General features: G+C 46.2%; 1 long non-coding RNA gene across 1 annotated transcript; it reads right to left on the minus strand.

The window, feature by feature from the left end:
• Positions 1 to 20067: 20067 nt before the first annotated feature.
• LOC146177438 (uncharacterized) lies at positions 20068 to 21265 on the minus strand. Its single transcript, XR_014701355.1, has 2 exons — positions 20728 to 21265; positions 20068 to 20146 (listed from the first exon to the last, which is right to left on the minus strand). It is a non-coding gene; the product is annotated as an uncharacterized LOC146177438 (long non-coding RNA).
• Positions 21266 to 21596: the final 331 nt, after the last annotated feature.

Below are 21596 nucleotides of genomic sequence, written 5' to 3' on the forward strand. Positions count from 1 at the left end.
ATCTGTGAAAGACAGATTCAGCTAGGTGTTAACAAATTGTCCAGGTGGGCCGATGACAATGGGTTTAAATTTAACTCTGAAGAAAGTGTTTGTGTACTTTTCTCTAAGCAGCGTGGTGTCAGACCCGACCCCAACATTACATTGAATGGTCAGAGCCTAGCCCTTAAAAAGGAACATAAATTTCTTGGCGTAGTTGTTGATGAAAAACTTTCCTTCATTGCCCACATAAAACAGTTGCGACTGAAGTGTCTCAAAGCAATGACTCTGTTAAAAAGTCTCTTTCACCGGTCATCGGGCACAGACCGTGACTGCCTTCTGAGCCTTCTGAATAGTGTAGTTCTATCACGCATTGACCATGGCTCGATGGTCTATGGGTCCGCATCATCCTCTGCTCTTAAATTGCTTGATCCCGTGCACCACCTCGGCCTTCGCCTCGCCACGGGGGCTTTTCGAACTAGCCCAATTGCTAGCCTTTATGTCGAGGCGAACCGATGGTCACTGCAACGAAGAAGAGAATTTACTTGTGTTACTTATGCTATAAAGGTTCTATGCCAACTAGATCATCCATGTCGCCGGCTCCTGCTTGACAAAACTAGCACTGCACAAAATCACCATACCCAATCAGAGTTGCCACTCATATTGAACATCTGGACGTTCCAGTTACCAGTCTTCATACAACTACCATAAAAAACTTAATTCCTCCTTGGGAAATGCACACTGTTATTGTGACGTGTCGTTTCTTGAAGTGGGCAAGCATGCATCCCCTATTGCCATACAGCAGCACTTCATGTCACTTCAGGAGAAGTGCACTTGTAATGAATATTACACTGATGCTTCGAAGCCTGCTCAAGTCTCCTGTGCAACATGTGGACCACAGTTTTCACAGTCAAAAACACTGAACAGACATACTAGTATATTTACCGCTGAATGCCATGGTATCCTTTTGGCTGTGAGACATTGTAGAAAATAAAATACAGACGTCGATAATCTACACAGACTCCCTCAGTGTTTTAACGTCCCTATCCTTTTAGAAATGGCATAATAAGAACCCAGTCCTGAACTCTCTTTATAAGACCCTTATGTTTGCCCATAAACTAGAAATTAAAATTACACTTTGTTGGGTGCCAGGCCACCGCTGTAGACCGGGTAATGAGGCAGCTGATAGGCTTGCTGCGTCAGCTGCCCTTCGAAATGGCACAGACATTGATAAGATAACTTATCATGACCTCAAGCCACACATAAAAAGCATGATTCGGCAACAATGGCAAGAGGAATGGGACACAGCAACAGAAAATAAACTGCACACAATAAAGCCAAGCATAGGCAGGTACACCACAAAAAAAACAAGACAGATTTAAAGAAGTAGTTCTGTGCAGACTCAGAATTGGTCACACATACACAACGCATACATATCTTTTAACTAACTCTCCTGGACCGCACTGTTTGAGATGTGGTGATCGGCTCACTGTCATCCATGTTTTAATTATACAGGGTGTTTCATCTAAGATTTTACCTATTTTTTAAATATGGGACATTTAAGTTTTAGTGTCGATTCTTCTTTTAGCTGTTGTATTAAGAGTAGAGAAAAATCAGGAGCCTTAAAGGGTACTAATTAGCTTAATAATTAACTAAGATTACCGAATTAACTTTTTATCTATACCAGCTAGGTGCTGCTTTCAAATTGCAACAGTGAGCTACCGGTGTGAAAAAGCCAAATAGTATTTTAAACTACAAGAAACGCGCATTTCTTAAGGACTGCAGCGCTGGCAATTCTGGCCGCTTCCGACGCACGAAAACGAAACCTAGCAGTCGAGGCGCGCACTTATGCACGCCCATGAGTGACGCAGCCGTGACGTCACCGAGAGAAACCAGCCGTCTGGAGGCGGCCGCTGCCGCCCGCGAAATACGCGCTTGGAGCTGCTCATCATGGTCTGGTAGGATCTTGAGATATCGCCAACGCATTGCGGGCGAAGCTTGGCGGACGTAGCGCTGATGGTATGGGCAAATCAGCCCTCCTTCTTGACTACAAGCTTTGGCTCCCAGAGGGTGAAATAAAAAGAAAAGCAGTACATGCACAGATATCGCACCACTGGATGTTTCAAATTTTCTTTTCTTACTCGGTAACCAGTTCCACTTTTGACCTTTCAATTCTGCTCTTTCGCTCATGTTTTTGGATGAGTCTTCTGTTGCCGCCACAACATCAATTGCAGAATGGCTTCGGCAGTGCAGTGCAACTTTTCGACCGCTGAAAAGGTAGACATTGTTAATGCCTACATCAGTGCAAATGAAAACAGCAAGTTGGCAGCACAGATGTACAAGGCCAAGCTTCCAGATTCTCGTGTGCCTGCGCAGCCAACCTTCAAGACCATCTTCAACCGATTCCGTACGACTTGATCTGTGCAGCCTCAAAGAAGGAAGCGGGAAGCACCAGCAGCGAATCACATGAGACTGCTGTGATGTCGTACGTCGCCGTGAAGCCAGCGTGCGAGAAATCGCCCAAGCGACCGGTGCCAGTATTTCCACTGTTTGGCCGCTGCTGTCAGCGCACAAATACCATCCTTATCATATGTGTCTGCATCAGGAATTGATGGCGAATGACTACCAAAAAAGGCTCGACTTTTGCAACTGGTGTCTAATCCAATGTGATCAGAACCCTACTTCTTGCAGAATATCTTGTGGACTGACGAGGCCCAATTCAGCCAGAACGAGGTGATCAATGTGCATAATGCCCACTACTGGTCCCAGACGAACCCACATTGGGTGCGCCCACATCACCATCAGGTTCGGTGGTCGGCAAATGTATGGTGCGGTATTTTCCGAGGTCGCATTGTTGGGCCTTATTTTATTGATGGGAATCTTACTGGCAAGGGTTATGTTGCTGAGATTTTAAATAACTGTGTCTCTACTTCTGTTTGCGAGTTGCCACTAAATGCTCTTTGGTCAAGGTGGTTTCAGCATGATGGAGCACCTCCACATTTGGCGACACAGGCTGTGCAGTTTCTGAACAGCTCCTTTCCCGAACAGTGGATTGGGCGCGGCGGACCAATTGCGTTGCCACCGCGTTCGCCAGACTTGGCTCCACTCGTTTTTTTGTGGGGTTACTTAAAGAGCAGGGTGTATGAAACCGAACCGGCGAGCCTTGACGACCTAAAACAAAAAACCAAAACGTCACTAGAAAATGTTCCTCAAGCAACGACCATGCGAGCGGTGAATCCTAGTCTGACATTCACTTGCTGCTCACCTCTGCTGTCAGCCTCGTTCATTTTTCTTAGTAACACAGCTGTGAGCAGCAGTTTCTTCTTCCAATACGACGTTCAAAGGAACTTGTTCCAAAGCATATAGAGCAAGATTTAAAAAGAGGTAATATGCAAGAAAAAAAAAAGCTCTTGTTCCTGTCAAGTGCTGGGTTCTAAAGGGTAAATGATTGCTTTTTCACCATTGTAATAGTGATCAGTTTTCCAATTTTGTTTCAGATGATGCTAATCCTCAGGTTGAAAGCATGCGAAAAGAAATAGACAGCTTGAAAAGAAAGCTTTCTGGATGCCAAAAGCGAGTAAGGACATTGGAAAGGCAAAAGCAGGAACTTGTGAAAGGTAATAGCATTGCATTGAAAACAGTAATATTCATAAACATAACAGCATGAGATTAACACCATAGCATCTGCATCTCGTGCATGGAATTCCATTTTCAAATTGTTCTTAAAGAAGTAAAACTTATACATGGTAACCCTCATGGCTGCCCCTGATTATTTCATTTTTGCTTCAAAGGAGATGTTCATACAGAGGCTTGTCATGTAGTCCACTTTAGTGCTTAAACAAAGCATTTCTGCCTATTTACTGTGTGTACCATAAAGGTTAAAAAGAAAATGCATTACTTGTAATACATTTTGTCTCAAATAAATGCAAATGGTAAAGCCTGGTGCAAAGAATAATAGTGCACTTGATGCTATTTTCGTTTCAAACTTTTTTTTTTATTAAAAATAAAAACAACAGCCACCCATATGGATAGAACTCCGACTTTATTATACCTGATATTTCCATTCGCTATTCTGATGTGCAGGCGTCGACAAACATTTCAACGAGAATCAGATCTAAAGCCTCCAGAAGACCTCAATGCAAGGCACAACGTGGAGCGATGACACTGTTGTGAAGGCTTTAAAGATAAGGCTCGCCTGTGGATCCCGGGGCTACAACGTCGTCCGGGAACTGGCCTGCCCTCTTCCCACAGAACGAACCTTGCAACGGAGGATCGAAAGCTTTAAATTCAGACCAGGAATTCTCAAAGAAATGATGGACTTACTGAAGATAAAGGTTGGCAAATGAAATAAATTGTTTGCAGAGAATTTTCACTACGCGTATAGCTTGCATTAATAGTGGGTTCCAGTAATTATTTCGTGTAAACGTTCCCCCTTTTTTACTTTTCAGATCAGTCTTCTGTGCGAGGAAGAGAGGCATGCCGTGCTGATGATCGACGAGATTCAGCTGTCCAAAGGTTTGGACTTCGATCAATCAACTGGCCGGATCATCGGTATGCCGTCTGTTCCACTTTCGAATGGTAATCTACCGGAAGGCTTGGTGGCGACGCACGGCCTTGTAATGATGCTTGGAGGGCTGTCAACACGATGGAAGCAGACAGTCGCATACGAGTTGACAGAGAACAGCTTTCATGCTCCAACAGTCAAAATGAAAATTGAAGCTCTCATCGAAGCATGCGAAAATATCAATGTAAAAGTGCATGCCATCATTGGTGACATGGGGCCCTGCAACCAAGCACTGTGGCGATGTTTTGGCCTTTTGGTGGGCAAGTGCACACAACGGAAGTGCTATATCAAGCATCCGCAAGATGCTGCACGGTGCCTCTACTTCATGGCAGATGTGCCCCATCTACTGAAGAATCTCGGAAGTCACCTCACTAGAGGGCAGAGTATATATTTGCTAGATGACATTGTTGAGGCGAACAAACTCCCAACAGATGAGGTCTCTGTCAAGCCTATAGAGGAGCTTATAGAACTTGAGGCAGGGGCCGAGTTTAAAGCAGCACCAAGACTGAACAAAGCATGCATCAGTCCTGGCCATTTTGACAAAATGAAAGTGGCACCAGCCTACACTTTCTTCCATCATGATACTGCTGCAGCACTCAGGTACCATGTGGAGATTGGGCATTTGGATTGCACAGCACTGACAACTGCTTGGTTTGTTGACCAGGTGCAAAAATGGTTTGCACTGATGACCTCCAGGACGAAAAAAGAAGCCTTACTTCACAGGAGAAAAGATTGCGTCAACTTTCTGGAAAGCATCATATGTCTCTTCCAAAACATCTTTATTGGCAGTAAAGGGGGTGCGTGGAAGCCAGTTCAAACTGGTGTTCTTTTATCGACAAGGTCAGCACTCGAAATTCAGGATGGACTTTTCAAGAACTATGGCTTCAACTTTCTTCTCTTTTCTCGTTTGAGTCAAGATGCTCTGGAGAATTTCTTCTCAACAATTCGGCTCCGCAACCCTGTGCCAAAGCCAAAGGATTTCAAATGTGCACTGCGAAGTGCATCATTATCACAGTTCCTGCGGCCCAGCCCTAATGGCAGCTATACAACTGTCGATGGCGAGATGCTAGTTGGACTTAAAGACCAGCGCACAAAACCGCAGCCAACATTCATCATTTGCCCAACAAAGGCAATGTTGGAATGCTTCACTGTGGATGATGAGGGGGCCTTTGAATACCTGTGTGGGTATGTGGTGTGCAAGGTGCAAAAAAATTTTAAAACTTGCCATTCTTGTGCTACTGCCATCTCTACAGACAAGCCAGCAAAGGATTGCAGCAGACTTATGCAACTGAAGTCGTTCCTCGCCGACAAAATGCCTTTGGTTGTGCCAACAGAAGCTGCTTTGAGGCTGCTGAAAGCAGCGGAAGCATTTTTTTTGAGAAACAAGGAGACTCTTCTTCAGGATCGTGCAAGAGTTGTTGCTCTGAAGAAGGCTGTTATTAAGGTTGTGCCTACAAGCATACCTATGTGCCACGATGTGCCAAACAAGCTGCTTCATTGTTTCTTACACACCCGGGTATATTTGTTCCTACGGAAGGAGAACGGCTACATTGCTGCAGAAAAGCAGTCTCCCAGGTGTGGCAGCAGAAGCATTGGGATGCGTAAAGCAGCAGATGCCATTGCATAGGCGCACAAGCAACTCAGTGGGTGAAATGTGCTTAGGAAAGGTCCAGTCGTACGAGCCCTGCATTTCTGTGATGCAGGTGTGCCAAGTAAACTAGGGCAGCATGGCGAAGTCTGTGCAGTTTGTTCAAGACTTAGAAATGAGGTGTAGAGGACAAAAGTGCAGTGAATAACAGTGAACTGTTCTTGCTACGTATAGATCTGTAATAGTTGCTGTTCATGAACATTTTGAACCAAGTGAGACAACTCAGATGGGAAACCACTTGACTCTTAGCAGCGTTTAAGCATTTATGCGCATTCAGAACCTGTTCTTTTGGCCTGAACCTGACTGCTCTTCATCAGCAGTAGTAATCCATCTGACTATCACAAAAGTGCAGTTTCGGAAAGGCGTTTGTACTTAAGTGCAGTCAGTTGAAATGTAGACAAAACCTCCCATTTTATTTAACTCTGCAAACGCTTACAAGCTTTCAGGTGGCTTTGTGTCCCCACACTCCCGAAGTGCTTTTCTCTCGATACCTCTCAGCAAACAGCCTACTGTGTTGCAGGTGCTGCTTTGCTGTTTCATTCCTACACTTTAGCACGCTGTGGAAGCCTGCCTTACTGTTCCTTGTATACGTGCTATTCCCCATAAAACTGTGCGTTAAACCATGTCCTTTTTCTACAACTGAAAGTGATTCTACATCCCTATCGTCTGTCTGAGGTCTTTCCTTTCATCGTGGCAGGCATGCGATTCCCTTTGAGAGCTCCCAGTTTAGTGCGAGAGAAGCTAGTGGTTTGCCTCTTGCTGTGGAGGCAGTGGTGTGCTGCTTCAGCAAAAATTGAGTTAGTCTGTACAGAAACATTCTAGTATGGTCCTTGGCAAAGCATGTTTGGTTTTACACCATTCTACCTTCATACCCATTCTTTGCAAATAAGCTGCATTTGTTATGTTCTTCACTTCATTTTGGAAAAGGGGTTGTCTTGCCAAAGGTCTTGGTACCGTTTAGCCCTAGCTGCTGACCTCAGTTTTGTTAGCCACCTTACAGTGTTTGACAGCAGTGTACTGTTTCAGGTCTCTCCATTAACATCTGCACCTCTCTCTGCCAGGGAAAAATTATGGAGCCAAAATGACAAGAGTATGCAATTTAAGCATGACACATCACCTCTTTTTCTTGAATTATGTGGATGTGTTGGAGTCGGGCTGTATCAGTGCACATTGAGTCTCTTCTAGTGCCTTTTTTTTCTTTTCAAACTGCTTTTATAGGCATGAAATACAATCCACTTATTGGCTGGGCAAGCGTTAATTGTTCTTTAGTACTGTTCATGTTGTTGTTGTCTTTTCCATCTGCTGACTAATGTTCGTCTTGTTTCCCAGAGTTTGAGTACTGTTCAAACTGATGCAGATTTTTGAACAGATTTTCTCTGTAGTGTTTCTTATTGTGCAGGATGGCAGGGTATAGTTTCAGTACGTAGTCTGTCACTGCTACTTGTACTGTAAGCAATGTTACTGGCTTGTATGTTTTCAATTATGCTGATTTTTATGCAATGTTATATTTTGACGTGCCTGCCTGTTTTGCCCGATAGGATGTGATATGATGTCTATCGGGTGGAAGTGCTGCCCCATTTACCCCATTCTGCTCTAAACTGCTTTCCCTGTGCCATCCTGCTCCAAAATGCTATTGCACCTAAACTGCCTCAAACCGGCTGCCTAAGTGTTTTGCCTTCATATTTAGTGGAACACAAGTTTTTGCTGCACAGTCAGCCATTGTATTGCTTACAAAAAATGCGATCAGATCCAATCCAGCGACTGTCAGAAGCAGGGCAGGCCGGTAGCGTGTTGTGAGTTGCACATCCATACTTTGGGGGCCGCCATAGTCGAAAGAATGGTAGTGTATTGGTTTAGTTTGGTTTATGTGGTTTAACGTCCCAAAGTGACTCAAGCTATGCGAGACGCCGCAGTGGAGGGCTCCGGAAATTTCGACCGCCTGGGGTTCTTTAATGTGCGCTGACATTGCACAGAACACTGGCGACTTGCTTTTCGCCTCCATTGAAAAGCGGCCGCCACGGCCGGGATTAGATTCCGCATCCTTGGGTTCAGTAGCAGAGCGCCTTAACCACTGTGCCACCGCGGCGGTTTGGCAGTGCATTGGTGGCAGAGGTATAATGGTTCTGGCAATGGGGCCTAGTACATATAAAATTTTCGTAAACTAGAGAGGCATGGAAGGTAATTAAATGTGGAAAAATGCTTTGTGCATTTGACATAGCAACTCCTCCCAGCATTTTGATTTGTTGGTGGAGAGAGAAGCAGGAGGAACAAGCAAAGCAGATATTGCAAACTACTGCGGGCCATAGGAAACTTGTACGGCTACAAAGAACTGCACCAGTTGTTCTAATGCTTCTGCTGGGAAAACAAGCAGGTGCTTCATTCTTCAGCCACTTTTTTGGCAACAGGCGTGTTCAAGCTATGTCAGGCAAAAGCATACTTGAAGCATTATGGCCGTGATGCCACAAAGGGGTCATTTATTGGAAACCTTCTCAAGGGTGTTGGAAAGCCGTACAGGCCTATTGTCAAGATTTTAAAATTGAAACCCTAGCGTTACTCAAGCAGAAACATGAGCCACTGGCAGAAGGAAGTGAAGTAAAGAAGCTGAAGGGGGAAAAGGCTACCATTCAGTGCAGTCCATCCTCCCTGAAGGCACTACTGACCAATGCTGAGGAATTTTATCAGCACCTGTATGTAGGATCAAAAAGGATATGCACAAGCAGGAAAGCAGAAATGTCCTGCTCTTTAATCTGAACTCCAAATAAGCATCTCTCATAGCCTGAGTCACTTTGGGACATCAAACCCCATAAACGAAACCAAACCAAACTCCAAATTAGTGGCAATGCTTGAGCGCGTCGAAGTGGCACACTCCATATTTGAATCTATGAAGTCAAAATAGGCAAAAGCTTTTAGTCAAACTATGTTCACTTATGAGCTACAAGTCTGTTCCGAATGGTAGCTTAGACTGTGCTATTCTGTAAATGTTCTGTCTAGTCAGAGATGTGGCCATAGTCACCAAAGCATTGAACGTTGATTGAACAGGAATGAAATTGAGGTTTTTCGTGTGTCAGGAATATGAAACTTAAATTATTAGAGCTGTTTAGGCCTTAGAAAGATGTTCCAAAACATTAGGATGCTCCAGAACTGTGGCTTTATTGCTCCAAAATGCTCGAGCCTGCTTCCACTACTGGTCTATGCTCGACCCTAGTTCATGTGAATCTTTGCTTGAAATAAACTGTTTATAAATCCTTGGGTGCTTCCAGTATGTTTCTGTGGAAAGCTGCAACTTCGCATGTAGTAGTCAGTATTTTCCTACTGTTGTCATTCTTAAATGCTGGGTGTTTGCTGCAGGTACAATAATCGATCTGAAAATACTGGCATATATAGCGCAAATGCGTGCACGCCGCACGCTTCACAAAGGCCGGCATTAAAGTCTCAAAAGCATGAATCCGATTATCCCAGCATTGCTCGCGAGGTATCCGGACGTCACGGGTACGATCGCGACCGCGGCAGGTGCCCCTCGGTGGGACTCCGTACCTCGCGTTTGCTTTGCAGTTTAAGCATACGTTAAGCATACTGCAGATATTTCGAGAACAATCCAGGGCCCACGTACTATGTACCTCGATCGTAGCCCAAGGCAAAGTTGCGCGCGGAGAACCGCATACTCGCGACCTTAGGTGTGCCTACAAATGTATGCGACTCGCGAGGTCTGGAGCCGAACGAGGCAACACGTCAAGGAGAACCTCTTTTGAAGCTAGTGCAAAGATATAGCTTGAACAAGAGAATACAGTACATCCTACACGCCAGAAACCTTCCTGAGAATCGGTCACCGCGCTACGCACTTTCGCCGCCCTTGCCGTCTCCCACAAAATGCGTAAATTAAACTATTGGAGCGCACTAGTGGCACGTTTTTTTGTTACTTGTCTGTACCGAGTTCATTTGCCATAATGTTTACCGTCTTTGGCTGCAAAACCATGACTCCACTAGGTTTCCCGACGCGCCGCTGTGATGGACCCAGCTATAACCCAGCAAACCCAGCCGCGCCGCTGGAGCGCGTCAGGAAGAACATGGCGGACGACGCGAGACGTGCTGGAAAGGAGGTTAGGGGAGGAGGTACTTGTCGCTACTTAGTTTTTGTTAAAAAACGGATCTAGGGACTTTAGGCGTCACTAGGCTCCGCAGCAAGGAGTATGCGTTGGGTCCGCAGCACGTCAGGAACACAGACCTTTGTTTTTCCCCGGGAACGCTGTTGGCGTCGAAAAACAGCTTCACACGCTCCAGGTACTAGGTCCAGGCTGCTCCTTCCCCATGAAACGGCTCAAAAACTCCGTAGCTAGGCATGGTTGCAGAAATTGGAATGCAATGCCTTAAGGTTTATCCTCGTCGCCAAATGTTATGGGGTTGTTAGGGGCCGAGCCCGAAGACGTCTATGCCCGGGTCACCAACGTGCCCTGAGAACAGCGCGGGATGAGGTGCCCAGAAAGGAGACTGTACACATTGCTAGCGGGAGACAAACTGGCCCTCCTCGCTGTTCGCGGGGAGAGCGTTTATTAACTCTTTCCCTTCCCGCTTCTTCCCCCACGCAGACCGGTTCGGCTGCCGTAGAGAAGACGCTCTGGCGGGGACACATGGGAGGGATCGTCACACGTACAGTGTTTTTAGACGGTGCCATGTAGCTGGTAACTCCAACTGAGCCCCATGTGGGGTCGCAAAGCGTCCGAAGATGGCGGGTTATGTTTACAGCATGCTCCGATTCTTTCACGATTGCCGTTATTGTATTGCTGCGACTGTCAGGTTGGTACACTGCAAGTTTGGCAAGGCTGGGGTCTATGGCGTGCTGGTTGAGTAATGTTGCTAGTCGGGCACGTGGGAACGATGAGATGTCTCGGCGTTCCGTGGGTTTAATAACTACCACATGGTAAGACATGTCTCTTAACATTTGAAAATTGGCTTGCTTAGGTTGCTGCAGAAGACGTTTCTTGTCGGGCGTAGTCTGCCACTGGTGCGGGTTGTTGGCCTGTGTGTCTTCATCCATGTAGGAGCTCCATTTCGCCTGTACATCGGTGCGGTAGTTGGTAACTGTTTGCAGGTTCTTGGGCGTCAAGTAGCTGGCGTTCGTACTGGCACAGGGGGGTTGCTGGGCGTCAGTGTCCATCGGGTCAGTGGACTCGGCATCAGCCGAGACATCCGGCATAGCGTTGTAGCGAGGGCTGCTAGGCCTAACAGGCCTAGCGTATTTTTCGAGCGTGTGGCTGTATATGTAAAAAGCCGTCTAAAACATACCCGGGATTGCTGCCGATGTCAGTTGAGCACAAGAACTCTGTTATAAGTTTCGGGTTAAGAATTAGAGATAGCGGGCGGCTAAAGAAGCATGAGCTTTCGCAACACGAGAGGTATGCTTTCAGCAGCGATAACAACCAACGAGGCCATCATGCATCCACACTGGGTAGGTTTCACCACCATGACGCTAGGTGGCGACTCTGCTCGATCTCGAAGCCAATAATAATTTAAATTAAAAATGTGTTAATAGGCATGAAATAAATGTCCCAATTGTTTCCTGAATTATTATCAGTACATATTTTGACATTCCAACAAATTCACCATATGAGAACATTGCAAGATAAGCTTGATTGGTTTCTATTTGCCGTCCCAAAGAGACTCGTGCTATAAAGACGCGTATAATAGAGAAACCACTCTTATATTGACACTGTTGAGCATTCTGGCTATGAATTTAACGAGCGCTAGTCAGATTGTCATTGTAAAATGAATACAAGGCACTATGTAATAAGAGTCAATGCTTTCCAGCTTATTTCGGGCTTACAGAATATTTGTGATTAGGAACCCTTCAAACTTTCTGAGAAAATGCAATACTATGGATGAAAGAATTTCGCTGCCAAGGTTGTATACAAAAACACACAATGGTATGGGGACAGGTGCGAATTTAAGCTGAAAGCAATGTGTCTGTGTCTTAATACCCTAGACTACTTGAAGTATATTTGTTTGAAATCTGTATTTACAATAAAACACAAGGTGTTGTGAGGGAGCTGCGATTGTATTTTGAGCATAGTCTAAGTCTATTTTCTTGTGTATCATTTTCCATACTTTGTATATCTGCATGTTATGCTACATATGTCTACCTATGTATTGGTTCTTGCCTTGTGTAATATTTTTTTACTTTTTTTTGTGCACACATGGGCTGATCTATCCTACGTCATGTCTCTCTTCCTGGTTGCTTTCGTGCACCAAACTGTGACAGAATTGTATCTGTATTGTTTTTGTATGAAGCGAAATAAATGTTCTTTTCACAGAGCTCCTGGCATCTTTCCTGCAATATTGCTTTTTGGCAAAGGCTTTGACGCAGCTGCGCTGATGGCCAGTCAGCAGTAATTACCTAAATTTATATTTCATCGCTGAAAATAAATAGAAAAATAATACTACACCGTACAAAATCGAAATAATGTGCCAATAGGGCGCGGCATTACGGCAAGCGCTTGCTAGCATTCAAACCGCGCCGTGGCGCAGCGCATTTCAGCATTCAAACTGCGCGCCTTTAACGAAAGTGGATGTGCGGCGAGCTTCAGCTGCTTGGTGCGCTACAGTAAGTTGGGTCGCTGGGCCCTATGGAAGTGTCTGCTCTTTTCCAATCCCTTTTTCTATGGGTAACCCCCGGAGCAGACGACAGAGTTGTCGAAGGGGCTGGTTATCTGCGCGTGCCTCGCCTCTGCGGCACAGACCGCACTTTTTTATCTCTCGTGGGCTGCTACGCGGAACAACAGTGGTTTGAAACGATGGCCAGGTGCAATTCTGTTTGCTGGACTACGCTGCATTTTAAGCAGTTTGCGCTGACCAGGTCGGCTGCTGCCATGAACAGCTCATGAACAGGCAGCTCATGAACAGGCGCGCCGGCGGTTCAGGCGCAATTCGTGATGCTCCGGCAGTTTCCAACTGCGGCGAGGTGTAATATGTTGTGTTCCCATAGAGAAAGAGATTGGTAAAGAGCGGTCACTCGGCGAAAACTGGCCCCAGGAAATGACGCGCGACTTTTTGCGCTGCCGCCGATTGATGGATGGCGGCACCAACGTGCGCATGCGCGGACGCGCGCGCGACGGCACTCGCTGCAGCGGTAGCCCGCCGGAGCAGACGACAAAAAGCTGTGGATGGGAGCGAGCTGTTGTCTGCTCGTGCCTCGCCGCGCCTGTGCGGCACAGACGGCATATTTTATCTCTCGTGGGCTGCTAAGCGGAACGACTGCGGTTTGGAACGACGTCAAGGTGAGCAACGTTTTTTGCTGAATTACGCTGCATTTGAAACAGTTTCCATGACCACGCCGGCCGGTGCCAATTAAGCTTCGCAGCTCGTGAACAAGCGCGCCGGCTGTTCAGGCATAGAGAAGTTCAGGCGCAGTTCGTGACGCTCCGGCAGAATCCAACCGCGGCGAGGATTAATATGTTGTGTTCCTGCAAAACAGCTGCATTTCGAACAGTTTATCTCAGCACGCTGGACAAAGTGGCATGCGAAGAACCAAGGCACGCAGTTGCGCCAACATGGCGTAGCCGGCCGGTGCGGCCAGGCCTGACGCGGTTTGCCGAACGACTAGTTTTCCTAAGTGTCGCGTTTAACAGGGCGACGGTAAGGTGAGAAATGTTGCATTCTTGACTTTCTTGTGAAACTGTGCAGAGTTTCCAGCAGTTTAGCTCAGTACGGCGGCGACTGCGCTTCACAAAGTCGCGCGTGAAGGGCAAGCTAACAGGCATGACAAGGCGTGCTGGCCGCCGCGGTGACGTGACATGGCGTGAGGCGGTTTTGCGAACGGCTAGTTTTGCGTGGTGTCGCGCGTTTAACAGGGAAACCGCAAGGTGAGAAATGTTTCATTCTTGTCAAACTGCGAGGCATTTCAGGTAGTTTAGCTCAGCACGGCGGTCTGCGCTTCACAAAGACGCGTATGAAGGGCGAGCCAACATGGTGTGCTCGCCGGCCGCAGTTTTGCGGACGGCTAGTTTTGCGTGGTGTCGCATTGCATTTAACGGGACAACGTTAAAGTGAGTTGTTTTTTATTATGCTGCAAGCTTTATTGCTTCAGCTGTTAAGTGCTTTTGAGGAATATTGTTAGTTTAGTGGCTGTTATCTCACTCACTGTAGAAATGCATTTTCAGATAGGTTCGGTTAGCCTGCATTTCCTGACCTCTACGTTGCAAGAGTAGCTTTTGTATCAATTTTACGAATGACAGCTTTTCTGTTCTGAACCATAACTGCTGCTCACAAAGTCTTCAGTACGCACCCACATGCACAGATGTGTGAGCGGTGCAGTGGCCTTACAGTTCATTACAACCTTCTGCATGATGTTCATTCCTTTTCCAGCAGCACTGCATGTACCCACGGACTGCAGCCGAAGCACGGCAGATGCGACGAGTGAACGGTGTGGCCTTCCCCCAAGCGTCAGTACTCCTCTTCCCTGAACAATACAAGTTACCCTTACTAAGGTAGCCGTTACTGGGACTGTGTAGTTAATGTATAATGCCTGTTTTGCTACATACCATTGCCATAATGCGGAAATCAACGTTAGGCTATTTTTTTTGTTCATCGCCTTGTGTATTTTTATTTTTCTGTACTGTGCACATCGTCTAATGTGTGCCAAGTTTGTCAATGCATCCGTCTACATCTGTTGGATCTCTTGTTTGTTTTATATTCAGCAAAATAAATGTTCATTTCACAAAGCACTTGGCGTCTTTTCTGCAATACTGTTTTGCAAAGGCTGTGGCGCAGCTGTGTTGATGGCCAGTGTAGAGATCTGGGAATCTATTTTTCATGTTGTTATGCACGCTGAAAATAAATAGAAACACTAGCAGACCATGTAAAACCAAAAAAATGTCCCAAAAGGGCAGGGAAGGGCGCAGCGCATGCTAACATTCAAATCGCGCGCCTTTCAGCAAGGCCGGAAGTAGTTGCCGCCGGCCGCTTGGTGCACTACAGTCAAATGGGCCGCTGGGCCCTATGGGAGTGTCCGCTTTTTACCAATTTCTTTCTCTATGGTGTTCCTGCGAAACTGCGCTGCATTTCGAACAGTTTAGCTCAGAATGCTGGACAAAGTGGCATGTGAAGGCACCAAGGCACGCCGTTGCGCTAACATGGCGTATTCGCCGGCCGGGGCGGACAAGCCTGACGTGGTTTGCCGAACGGCTAGTTTTGCTTATTGTCGCGTTTAACAGGGCAACCGCAAGGTGAGAAATGTTTAATTTTTATTAAACTGCGCGGCATTTGATGTAGTTCAGCTCAGCATGGCGGTCTGCACCTCACAAAGTCGCGTATGAAGGACAAGCCAACATGGCGTGCTCGCCAGCCGCGGCGAGAATGGGCAGCGTTGGCCACGCCTGACGCCGTTTCGTGAACGGCGAGTTTTGGGTGGTGTCGCGTGGCATTTACCGGGATAACTTTAAAGTGAGAAATGCTTTATTATGCTGCAAGTTTCATTGCTTCAGCTGTTCAGTGCTTTTGAGGAACATTACTTTAGTGGCTGTTATTTCACTCACTGTAGAAATTCATTTTCAAATAGGTTCAGTTAGCCTGCTTTTCTTGACCTCTATGTTGCAAGAGTAGCTTTTGTAGGAATTTTACAAATGACAATTTTCCTGTTCTGGACCATAACTTGCTCACCAACATGCACCCACATGCACAGATGTTTGCGCGGTGCAGTGGCCTTACAGTTCATTGCAACCTTCTGCATCACGTTCATTCCTTTTCCAACAGCTCTGCATGAACCCACGGACTGCTGTCGAAGCACGGCAGATGCGACGAGTGAACGTTGTAGCCTTCCCCCAAGCGTCAGTACTCCCTTGTGCCCTGAACAATACAAGTTACCCTTGCCAGGGTATCCGCGACTGTGACTCTGTAGTTTATATATAATGCCTGGTTTGTTACATATTTGCCATAATTCGGAAATCAACGCCATGCTATTTTTGTCTCTGCCTAAGTAATGCTTCTCGCCTTGTGATTTTTTTCTGTACTGTGCACATCGCCTAATGTGTGCCAAGTTTTGTCAATGCCTTCGTCTACATTTGTTGCATTTCTTATGTGCTTTATATGCAGCAAAATAAATGTTCATTTCACAAAGCACTTGGCATCTTTTCTGCAACGCTGTTTTGCAAAGGCTGTGGCGCAGCTTCGTTGATGGCCAGTTTAGAGCACTGGGAATCTATTTTTCATGTTGTTATACATGCTGAAAATACATACAAACACTAGCAGACCATGTAAAACCAAAATAATGCGCCAAAAGGGCGGTGTGCAGTGCATGGTAGCATTCAAATCGCGCAGCTTTCACCAACACCGGAAGTAGTTGCCGCCAACCGCTTGGTGCGCTACAGTCAAATGGGCCCTATGGGAGTGTGCGCTTTTTAACAATCTCTATATGCCCGTGATGATGCAACTTGCAGCGAGCGCGCCGCTCTTTTGCGACGACGACTTAGTCCACATTTGACAAGGTACTGATACGGCCAGTTTCCTTTGTCACTCAGAACCAAAAGAGAAATATAATGCCTAATGTTCCGCCGCGAGGTGTTCGCAGCTGTTTTGCGCATCCTAATGAGGATTTTGAAAGCTGGATGCAGCGGTGAAGCAGTTTGTCGTGTGCTTTTCTTATGGCACTCTCATGTGAGATGGAAGTTTTGGAGTAGCGATTTTAGCATTGCAGACATGCTGTCTACAAATGAAGAGAAAGCAGACATATTTCTGACTCTATGTGCATATCATGGGAACAGAAGGTGTGCTGCAGACCTTATGGAACAATGACACTCAGGCAGGCGGCCAAGTTCAGTAACGATCCTGCGTGCCTTGGAGACGCTGCGGCGGACGCGCAGTTTATGTCCACACGACACAGAGCACCGGTTTTGGGTGGGGATGTCGTGACGCATATTTTATCGCTGTTCCCTTTGGAACCCCAAGGAAGCGTGAGCCTGGAGATTGTAGTTTCTAAGTCATCAGTTTGGCGAATACTGCGAAAAGACCGCCTGAAATCAGTACCACGTACAGCTTCAATAACTTCGGTCGCCACGGGACTTCCAAAGCAGAACCGAACTTGCTAATTGGATTATATGTTTTGAGCAAAGTGATGATGGAGTGACGAGGCGAGTTTTTCGCGGAATGCCCAGGTGAACCTGCACAATGCTCATTACTGGAGCGAGTCAAATTCCTACTGGGTTTTACAGATGCAGCATTAGTACCAGTGGTAATTTAGTGTTTGGAGTGGACGTTTTGACGGTGGTTAGCTCGGGCCTGTGTTTTTCGACCAGACACTGACAGCAGATCGCTACCTCAATGATATCCTCAGAGGACCCGTTGACGACTTCCATTAGGATCTACCACTCGCCAGGACCAGAAACGTGTGGTTTCAATGCGATGGCGCCCCCGCTCACAGCAGCACCAAAGGACCTGGCTCGACGCAGCGTTTCCGCAGAAATAGATAGGACGACTAGGTCCCGTGAATTGGCTAGCCAGGTCTACTGATATGACACCTCCGGGTTACGTTTGTGGGGTTATATATCAGGAACAAGGTGTACAGCACACCAGCTGCCACACCGCAAGCCCTTAAAGACAAAATAATGGAAGTCTGAGCATGTTTGAGGCTGTCATACGAAATGCAACGTCTCATTTGGTTACAAGATGCCATAGCTGTGCCCAAGGTGACCTATTGGAGCACTTTTTTATAATTAGCAACAAACCGAAATGAAATGGTGTCCAGACAGCCCAAAGATTATATATATATATATATATACTTGGGAAAACCGCGGTTTTCATCGCCGCTCAGCCGAACCATAAGATGAAAACATACCAAAAAGTTTATATGTTTGTGCACCTGGCAGAGGGTAACAAGTGTAAAATATACTGAACAAAAATTCTGCGACTGGCAGGCAATGTACATAAAAAAATAAATATAAAAAGAACGAAGATGTGGAAGGTGGCTGCAGCTGATTGCGAAGAAGCACGGCGACAGCCCCCAAGAGCTGCACAAGCAGTTCATGGAAGCGGGAAGAGTCACCCTTGCTTCGTGAATAGCTGCCGCTACCTCCCGCATGACAGCCTCGATTCCGAGCAGGGCGTCGCACGTTTCGGCCCTAGATTCAGCCGCAGCTTGATGTTCCTGCATAGAAAAGGATGCTGAAGTGAAAGCCAGACCTGCCAAGTCTCGCACAACAATTTCTTTGCTTTTATCATTAAAGACAGGTGCTGTGTCATCATCGTTAGCCTGAATGTACCCATCACATTACAAAGGCTCCTTACATATTCTCCCAAAGAACACTGATCCTGATTACGGTCTTGTAACTTTATAGCTATGTTATCCTTTTTCTTTGCTTGCTATGGTGTCCTTAATTTGAGTACATCCTTGTGTGTTATTGTCCGTGCTTCTCTCCCTTAGTTTTCCGACGATATTATCCTTGAGCTATACTAGCAACAAACCATTCATGACATCATAGTGCCAGCCAAATGCGGTTCGTTGCAATATACAATTGTATGCAATTTCCTTCCGTGATACAGATTTGTGATCACTACCTGTTTCAAAAACATTTTTTTTTGTTATTTACACAATCTCGCAACTCCTCATTAATTTCAGTTCCTTAATCATGCTATTAGCCATTCCTTAGTCTTCTCCATAATACAAATTACGAACATATTGCCTTCCCTGCCTAGGTCAATACTCACCCATTGCAATGAATCCCCCGATATGCTTAGCAAGGCATTGTCATCTCAGAGTAAGAGACTACAGAGCTCTTCTCTATTTACTCATAATCCTAACAGCTCAAAGCCTCAGAATAGGACAAGCAGCAAATGGTACTTCACAAGTTATGCCTGCTTGCAAACATACTTTCTTACGCGGATGTTTACAACGGCCTTTATGGAGGACAATGCTCGCTTTGGGGCAGCGAGGTGTACTGGGATCATTTCTCACAAGAGACTGTTGTACAGAGGTGTAGTATGCAAGAAAACCAATAGAAGTACATGCACATTTCATATGTAATGGCCTACTATATGAATTATTGGTGTGCACTGCCTGTTCTCAGTGATGACCGTATGAAGTGCGGCCAGCACCTGCGCTGAAAGTTTGTCTCCTGCTGGGTCCTGGCCTCGGTGAGGGAAGCTGATCGCTCTTCTTCCTTCAGCAGGTGGTCAAGTATTTCAGCATCATCAGCAGGGCTCGGGTGCGAAGGGGCCGCAACGGTAGGCTGCTCCTCAGCTAATATAAAGGAAAGTGCACTTATCACACAATGCAATAAGCAAACTGTTTGTTGCAATATCTTGGATAATTAGTGAAGTGAGTAGGGACAGTAGCAACACACAAACACAATTAGTGACGAAACAATAGTAAAATTCTTCTAGAACGTTCATTGTGGCAATTCATTTAACCAAACTGGAACACGGTGCAAATGCCAGGGATGAATAGTTTCATGGCCAGTGCAAACTGCTTGTTACTATACTGTCCCTCTTTGAAATGTTTTTCTATTCTTTTTGCACCTTGCAAAAAGGGTGAAGCGGAGCATAGGAAATCGAATGCACACTCACGGGTCGCGCCGCTGGCACTCGCCTGCAGCTCCTCTTGCTCCTCCAGCTCCTCACTAAAGGGGCTTCCTACGGAGGGGCTCGTCATAGTGTCCTCTGGGTGAAAGTATTGCATAAGACATGACTACTTAGTTGACAACTGCAATAGGTATGCATTACAGCAGGATTATACGTGAGAGACAATGTAAAGAGAACCATCACGGCTATTACTAGGCAAGAAAAAGGGTCGAGCATTCCTTCACCTTCCAGATAAAACCATAAACGAACATAACAAAGTGTACAAGTTTTAAGACACACAAATCGCCTGGTTAAATGGTCTACCTATCCGCTGCCGTGCTCACCTCCGTTTGAATGCCGCTTGGCCCAGGAACTGCTGCTGCTGCTGCTGCTGGTCCGCGCTGCTGTGACGGGCCAGGCTGAGACTGTGACACAGCGCAGGGCGCTCATTATAGATCTGTTCATTATTCGCAGATGGTACCTCTTTTAATATCATTAAAAGCAACTTGACAGGTCGATATCAAGCCGTATGTATTGGAAATGAAATGTCTTCATTGCAAAAAAATAAGCATGGCGTACCTCTGGGGAGTATTCTGGGTCCACTATATTTCAATGCTTACGTTAATGACCTTGTATCTTTAGATAACACCATAAATTACGTTATATATGCCGACTACACACGTGCATTGTTTACAGGAAATAATGCAAATGATCTTGTTCAAACCGTAAACACATTCTTAGACAAACTATATAAATGGTCAAACGCAAACAGTCTAGAAATAAACTGTTCCAAATCAAAAGCAGTTCTCTTTCAAGCTAAACAAATTAAGTTCTCATTAATCAGCGGAAGTGCAACAATACTGAAATTAAATTTCTTCCTCAGCAAAAACACTAGGAATCGTTTTTCATGAAAATAAGCTATGGCATTCTCACACAGATAGCATAACAACCAAACTGTGTAAGGAATTAGGTATGTTGAGAAAAGTGCAGCACATTTTACCCTTCCATCACGAATACGCCTAGGCTGTTCCTGCAGGCACTGCTTCCATCTTCGTGTAGGCGATCTTCTTTCAGTCGTCCCTGCACACCCTGCTGGCCCATGACGCTCGCTCGCCGGCTGCCCCGCGCCGGCCCCTCCGCCAGGGCAAAATAGGCCCCACGCCTTGCTTTCGACGCGCTTATCTACCCTCGTCTGTCGCTGCTATCATCACGCCCCGCCAAGATTATCTGCTTGCTCACGCGCACTCGCGCTCCCCGTGCACACACAATACAAATAGGAAGACGCGCGCGCGGTTTAAAACACCTAAAGGGGCTGCGGAGCCCACAAAGCATAACATTGATTAATATTTTATTCACTGCAAAAAAAAAATAAGGGATAATTTTCAGCACGCTGCACTCATCCATAACATGCAACATAAACTCTGTCGATAATGCCCGCTTCAGAAATGCATTGACTTTCTAGCAATACTTGATAGGGCGCCCTCCTTTCCTTTCGAGGTCTCCAATTCTGAGCAAAGATGCATAGAGTGGCTCTGCTATGACCGGGTCTCTTCGAATGAAAATCCATTCGCCTTCTACCCCTTGCCACAATGTTTCTGGACTCCCTTTGTCCAGATGCACGCGAGCAAGGTTAGCTTTTGCAATACCCCAAATGTTTTCAATTATGTTGAGTTCCGGACTTCGCGGTGGCCACTGCAGCTGCGCGATGCCACTGCTGTTCGGGGAGTCCTGCACTACCGATACAGTGCGTACAGGGCACCCGTCATGTCGAAAATAAAAGCAGCCGTCTGGGAAGGGTCCAATATAGCATATGGGGGAAGAATGCTTTACAAATTCCTATGTAAGCTTCAGCTGTTAGCCTCCCCGGAA

This window comes from Amblyomma maculatum, chromosome 10 (assembly GCF_055883805.1).
Source record: "Amblyomma maculatum isolate TAMU_Amacu chromosome 10, ASM5588380v1, whole genome shotgun sequence".
In the NCBI taxonomy this organism is placed as follows: Eukaryota; Metazoa; Arthropoda; class Arachnida; order Ixodida; family Ixodidae; genus Amblyomma; species Amblyomma maculatum.